This window comes from Anastrepha ludens, unplaced genomic scaffold, assembly GCF_028408465.1.
Source record: "Anastrepha ludens isolate Willacy unplaced genomic scaffold, idAnaLude1.1 ptg000055l, whole genome shotgun sequence".
Lineage (NCBI taxonomy): Eukaryota > Metazoa > Arthropoda > Insecta > Diptera > Tephritidae > Anastrepha > Anastrepha ludens.
The window spans coordinates 77,501-85,000 of NW_026530039.1; the positions used below are offsets into that span (position 1 = coordinate 77,501).

General features: G+C 43.6%; 1 non-coding gene and 1 pseudogene across 1 annotated transcript; both read left to right on the top strand.

Annotated features, from left to right (window-relative positions):
• Nucleotides 1-70: 70 nt before the first annotated feature.
• LOC128870925 (5.8S ribosomal RNA) lies at nucleotides 71-251 on the top strand. The gene has a single exon (XR_008455612.1). It is a non-coding gene; the product is annotated as a 5.8S ribosomal RNA (ribosomal RNA).
• Nucleotides 252-689: 438 nt separating this feature from the next.
• Nucleotides 690-3,476, top strand: LOC128870944 (large subunit ribosomal RNA; annotated as a pseudogene).
• Nucleotides 3,477-7,500: the final 4,024 nt, after the last annotated feature.

Here is a 7,500-nt window from a genome sequence, read left to right on the forward strand (position 1 = left end):
ATTTTACTCTTTCAATTAATATATGCAAAAAAAAATTGACATTTGTTATAAATAAAAATAAATAAAAAAATACTCTAAGCGGTGGATCACTTGGCTCATGGGTCGATGAAGAACGCAGCAAACTGTGCGTCATCGTGTGAACTGCAGGACACATGAACATCGACATTTTGAACGCATATCGCAGTCCATGCTGTTATGTACATTAAATTAAATTTTAAAGTACTGCTTGGACTACATATGGTTGAGGGTTGTAAGACTATGCTAAATAAGTTGCTTATTCTTTTATAAAAATAATTGAATTTAAGCAAATGTGTATATTATTGGATTTTAAATAATTCATAATATTAATAGCAAAAAAATAAAGATATATAATGAATTTTTTATTTATTAATATATTCTTAAAAAAAAAAAATCCTCTCAAATAAAATGAAATAAAAAAAATTTTGAATCTAAGTATTCTCTTTAAAAAATTTTCATATTATTTATATATATATAAAATATTAATTTATATATGTAATTAAAGGAGGAATGTCTAGCATAAAAATTAATTTTTTTTATTCTAGAATTGCCTCATTTTACATAATTATTATTTATAATATATATTTATATAAAAGGAAAAAAGAAAAATAGAGATGAAAAGATGATATAATTATTTATTAAATTGTGAGAAGATAAAAAATATTTTAAAACAACCTCAACTCATATGGGATTACCCCCTGAATTTAAGCATATTAATGAGGGGAGGAAAAGAAACTAACAAGGATTTTCTTAGTAGCGGCGAGCGAAAAGAAAATAGTTCAGCACTAAGTCACTTTGTCTATATGTCAAATGTGAGATGCAGTGTATGGAATATCTTAATATCTAGTATGAGAAATTAACGATTTAAGTCCTTCTTAAATGAGGCCATTTACCCATAGAGGGTGCCAGGCCCGTATAACGTTAATGATTACTAGAAAGATATTTCCAAAGAGTCGTGTTGCTTGATAGTGCAGCACTAAGTGGGTGGTAAACTCCATCTAAAACTAAATATAACCATGAGACCGATAGTAAACAAGTACCGTGAGGGAAAGTTGAAAAGAACTCTGAATAGAGAGTTAAATAGTACGTGAAACTGCTTAGAGGTTAAGCCCGATGAACCTGAATATCCATTATGAAAAATTCATCATTAAATAATTAAAAATAATGTGCATTTTTTTCATATAAGGACATTGTAATCTATTAACATAATAAAGTATTTATCAAAAGATCATTGGTGATATTAAGTTTATTTAAATTAATTTGCTTTTTAAGCATATTAACATAGAATAAATACTAATGATTTGATAAAGTGTTGATAGATTTTATTATATATAATGCTAAAATTCATTTTTTGAATTTTACAAAAAATTTAATATCTATGATATTAATATTTATTTGTATGCATTTATATGATTAACAATGCGAAAGATTCAGGATACCTTCGGGACCCGTCTTGAAACACGGACCAAGGAGTCTAACATATGTGCAAGTCATTGAGTTATATTAAACTTAATGGCATAATTAACTTAACTTAAAAATATAATGGGATTAATTTTTAGTCTATTTTCTTAAATAGTCAATTAATTCAATCCCGGGGCGTTCCATATAGTTATGTATAATGATAATTTATTATTATTTATACCTCTAACTGGAGCGTACCTTGAGCATATATGCTGTGACCCGAAAGATGGTGAACTATACTTGATCAGGTTGAAGTCAGGGGAAACCCTGATGGAAGACCGAAACAGTTCTGACGTGCAAATCGATTGTCAGAATTGAGTATAGGGGCGAAAGACCAATCGAACCATCTAGTAGCTGGTTCCCTCCGAAGTTTCCCTCAGGATAGCTGGTGCATTTAAAAATTATATAAAATAATCTTATCTGGTAAAGCGAATGATTAGAGGCCTTAGGGTCGAAACGATTTTAACCTATTCTCAAACTTTAAATGGGTAAGAACCTCACCTTTCTTGATATGAAGGTTGAGGTTATGATATAATGTGCCCAGTGGGCCACTTTTGGTAAGCAGAACTGGCGCTGTGGGATGAACCAAACGTAATGTTACGGTGCCTAAATTAACAACTCATGCAGATACCATGAAAGGCGTTGGTTGCTTAAAACAGCAGGACGGTGGACATGGAAGTCGTAATCCGCTAAGGAGTGCGTAACAACTCACCTGCCGAAGCAACTAGCCCTTAAAATGGATGGCGCTTAAGTTGTATACCTATACATTACCGCTAAAGTAGATGATTTATAAAACAATTTCGATTGATTTATAAATTTTGAAACTTTAGTGAGTAGGAGGGTACAATAGTGTGCTTAGAAGTGTTTGGCGTAAGCCTGCATGGAGCCGCTATTGGTACAGATCTTGGTGGTAGTAGCAAATAATCGAATGAGACCTTGGAGGACTGAAGTGGAGAAGGGTTTCGTGTGAACAGTGGTTGATCACGAGTTAGTCGGTCCTAAGTTCAAGGCGAAAGCCGAAAATTTTCAAGTTTTTAATAAAAAAAAATATTAATAAAATTTATATATATATATTAAAAAATAATTAAATACTTGAATTATTTTGAACGAAAGGGAATACGGTTCCAATTCCGTAACCTGTTGAGTATCCGTTTGTTATTAAAAATGGGCCTTGTGCTCATCCTGGCAACAGGAACGACCATAAAGAAGCCGTCGAGAGATATCGGAAGAGTTTTCTTTTCTGTTTTATAGTCGTACTACCATGGAAGTCTTTCGAAGAGAGATATGGTAGATGGACTAGAAGAGCATGACATTTACTGTTGTGTCGATATTTTCTCCTCGGACCTTGAAAATTTATGGTGGGGTCACGCAAACTTCTCAACAGGCCGTACCAATATCCGCAGCTGGTCTCCAAGGTGAAGAGTCTCTAGTCGATAGAATAATGTAGGTAAGGGAAGTCGGCAAATTAGATCCGTAACTTCGGGATAAGGATTGGCTCTGAAGATTGAGATAGTCGGGCTTGATTGGGAAGCAATACCATGGTTTATGTACTCGTTCTGGGTAAATAGAGAATTACGATTCTTGTTCCCCGGATAGTAGTTACGTAGCCAATTGTGGAACTTTCTTGCTAAAATTTTTAAGGAATTATATCATTCGATATATATTCTTTTTAAATTATAACGATTATCAATTAACAATCAATTCAGAACTGGCACGGACTTGGGGAATCCGACTGTCTAATTAAAACAAAGCATTGTGATGGCCCTAACGGGTGTTGACACAATGTGATTTCTGCCCAGTGCTCTGAATGTCAAAGTGAAGAAATTCAAGTAAGCGCGGGTAAACGGCGGGAGTAACTATGACTCTCTTAAGGTAGCCAAATGCCTCGTCATCTAATTAGTGACGCGCATGAATGGATTAACGAGATTCCTACTGTCCCTATCTACTCATTCTCATTGTGATTGTTGAGCAGTGAAGACGTGTCGTGTCGCGAGCGCATAAATTTTTGTCAATTTCGTTTTGTGCTATATCCGCGAGTATTACCGCGAATCGAGTGACGCTATAGTGTAGCTGTACATGAGCTGCATAGTGATTCCGAGAATTGTGTAAAGTGAGTGCCGTTGTGTGTTTCACCGGAATTTTGGTGACGCTACGATTAGCGTGGCTGTACAGTAGCTGTACGCTGTTAAGGGCAACTGTGTTAGTGAGTGCCATTGTGCGAATACGGGAAGTGTGCCCGTTATTCGAGTGACGCCAATTGTGCGCGTGGCTGTACATAGCTGTGAACTATTAGTGGTTTTGTGAGTGCCGTTAATTTTCGGCGTGGATATAGGGAGTGCGTCGATAGTTTGGCGTGCTGTTATATTGCTATCTTCGGCAGTGATAAAAGGGGTGTTATTTTTGTGCGTGGGTACAGTGCTGCGCCAAGGTTGAATACCTTGTGCAGGTGCCGTGTTCACAGCGTGCTGCGTTTGGCCTACGGTCGAGCCCGGCGTTAGCTTCATATTGGTCGACCCGTCCCTGTGCGGGGAACGGTGTTCTGTCCGGCAGGGCATTGGTGGTGGCCTTTGCCAGACCTTTGGCTGGTGGTGTGGGCTACGTCCTCGCGGTTGCTTTGGCTTGCCGTTAGGTGTGGTTGCTGTGTGCGTGCCTGTGCGGGACTCATCCCTGTCTTGCAGTACCTTACTGTCGCCCAAGAGTGACCTGTTTTTGTTGTTGCTTGGGAGCGATATACGGCGGATTCGTCAAGCTAGTTGGTGGGGCATTGGGCGATGCCCAAATTAAGCGATATGCGGAAGAGGGCGAATACCCCTCTTCCCATCGGTTCTGTTGTACCGTCGTCGGCGATGGACGAGACAACGTCGGGGGAGGAGGAGGTTATTTTGCGGTCCCCTCCCCGTATTAGGAAGAAGACCGCTGGAGGTGTAGCAGTTCCGGTAGTAAAGGCGAGTGACGAGGGGAAGGTAGCCCCTAAGTTACCTGAAGGTAAGTCGGGGGTAAGCGGAAGCGAGGGCGCTTCCGAGGGGGAGAAAAAGGGGGGGGTGAAAAAGGTGCGTAAATCAGGGGATAAATTAGGTCCAGCCGGGAAGCGCATGGAGAAAATCCGCAGGAATTTCGGTGCTTCCCTGGAAAATTCGGGAATAAAAATTGGGGGCGAATTTATGGGGCGCTTCAAGTCCATTGTGACGGCCTTTAGTGGAGCCGTCATAGATATGGACGACGTCCCGAAAAGTGTGGCAAAAGACCTCCTGGGATACTCCTTGGAGTTCGAGGAACTGTTTGTGGAAATGGTGACGGAAATAGCCCATCTTCGTGGGCGGTTAGAAGCCACGAAGATAACTAGGGAGGGAGCACCTCAGAGGACGGCTGGAGCTGCGCTGGCTGGTGCAGCGATGATGCCGGCACCTCAGGCGCCTGCGCCTGTGTTGCCGGCGTTGCCGGTGCCCAAGCCAGTTGAGACCTGGTCGGTCGTAGTGAGGGGTAAGACCCCCACTACGTCCAAAGAGGTGATCAAAAAAGTGGTAAAGGAGGTAGGGCCTTCCATGGGGGTAAGGGTGCACGAGGTGCGCCCGTTGAAGGATGGAGGTGCGATTATTCGCACCCCATCAGTTGCTGAGAGGGATAACTTGGTGAGAAATGCCAAGTTTTCCGAGGTGGGGCTCGATGTGAGCATACGTCGGAAGCTGGGACCTAGGGTTGTGGTCCAGGGGGTTCACACGGAGATCTCCCCTGATGAATTCATGGGAGAGTTGTTCCGTTTGAACCTCAAGGAGTTCAGCCCTGGGTGCCTTGAGAAGGACGTAAGGATGGTCAGCCGTCCTTGGAAGGTCAGCCCTGATGGGGTGACGAATGTTGTCCTTGAGGGCACGGACATGCTAATGTCCGCCCTCCTGGAAGCAGGTCGTTGCTACGTTAAGTGGTTTTCCTTCCGGGTACGGCCGGACCAACTGACGCCCGGCTGCTTCCGATGTATGGGATTCGATCACAGGGTGGCAGAATGCAGGGCCAAGAAGGATGTCTGCCGAAGGTGCGGGCAAGAAGGACACAGGAGTGCGGGTTGTGGCAATGCCCCGCATTGTCGCAACTGTGCGTTTAAGGGCAAGCCAGCCGGGCATTTGATGATGTCCACTGTCTGCCCGGTGTACTGTGCGATTGTTGCCCGTGCGCTCGTTAGACATTAATGGTTAAGCTATATCAACTGAACTGTCAGGGGGCTTATGCCGTGATGTGTGAATTGGGGGCGTGTATGTTGGAGGGGGGCTGCGGCATTGCTTTGCTCCAGGAACCATACTCCACCAATGGGGTGGTGAGAGGTCTTCCTGGGGGCTTCAGGGTTTTTACGGACCTTGGAGTCAATGCCGCAGTAGCTGTGTGTGAGCCAAGCTACTCTTGTGTAGTAGTTGACTCATCACAGTGGGGAGTATGTGTGTGTGTCGAGGGGGAATTCGGCAGAATGAATGTCGTCAGCTTGTATTGCAAGTTTGACGAGCCTCTGGAGCCCTATTTAAGGTACATAGATGCGGTGCTACTACGTGAGAGTAGCATTCCTGCCATCGTGTGTCTGGATGCGAATGCTACTTCCCCGATGTGGTTCAGCAAGGTATCCAGGCATACTTCTGGATATCAGAGCCACGATCGGGGTGAGGCTATGAGCGAATGGCTTGTGGCGAATAGCCTCCTCGTTGCAAACGAACCAAGCGAGTGGTATACGTTTGAGGGTCCTAGAGGTGTGAGTGACATTGACGTGACGCTCATGAATGAGGCAGCAGCGAGTAGGTTCGAGTGTAAATGGAGCGTTAGGGGGGGTTGGGGAATTAGTGACCATAATTTAATACAAATTATGGTTACTCCCCGTACCCCGCAGTTAGAGGGGGGGAGTCCATTGAGGCGATGGCGTACCTCGTGTACTGACTGGAACCGATATGGACATACTGTTAGGGAAGCGGTATTGGGTATACCGCTTAGTGAGTTTGAGGAATTGGGGGTTGATGAGCAAATTGCTCGTCTATCTGAATGTGTCTGGGGAGTGAATGACTTAGTGTTTAGGAAAGCTAGGGCTGTGAGAATGAAAGGTGTGAAATGGTGGACGAGTGAGTTAAATTCAAAGAGGAGGTCTGTCCGACGCTTGAGGCGGTTGTTTCAACGCGGCAGGCGGACCAATTCGGAGAATCTGTCTCAGCTCAGGTATCAATTTAGTGTAGGAATGAAAGAATATAAGAAAATGTTGGTGAGAGTGAAAGAGGAAGAGTGGAGGAGATTTGTGGGGGATAATAGGGACGACCCTTGGGGACAGGTCCTTAGGATCTGTCGGGGCCGTCGAAATGAGATGGCTAGCTCTCTTCGCGTGGGTGACACTGTGTCAACAACGTGGAGAGAGTGCGCCAATGTTTTGTTAGGTGAGTTCTTTCCAAGGGCTGAGGTTCAGGTTCCTCCTGCACAAGAGGTGCCTGTTCCTCCACTAGACGTTGGGGAGTTGGGGTATGCGTTTGGCCTGGTCAGGTCTAAAAGGTCTCCAGGTTTAGATGGTTTGAACGGAGAGATGTGCAAATGCTTGTGGAAGTTCATTCCGGAATACTTGGAGGCCATTTATGATAAATGCATATGGGAGGGATATTTTCCACGTGAGTGGAAAGTTGCTAGGGTTGTTGTACTCTTGAAGTCGCCCGATAGGATCAGGAGTGATCCTCGATCTTATCGTGGTATCAGCCTCCTTCCGGTGCTTGGAAAAGTGCTGGAAAGGGTTATGGTTGAGCGGCTTCAGGAGCTAACTCGGGGTGTTAGGTCGGATAGGCAGTATGGGTTTAGGAAAGGACGTAGTGTAGAAGATGCGTGGATGTATGTTCAGAGTGTAGTTAGGGGAAACGTCAATAAATATGTCCTTGGCATGTTTATTGACTTTAAGGGGGCATTTGATTACTTGCGCTGGGATCGTGTGTTACAACGACTAGAGGAGCTTGGTTGTCCGGAAATTACTCTATGGCGGAGTTATTTTTCGGACAGAAAAGCATCTATGGTAGGTGT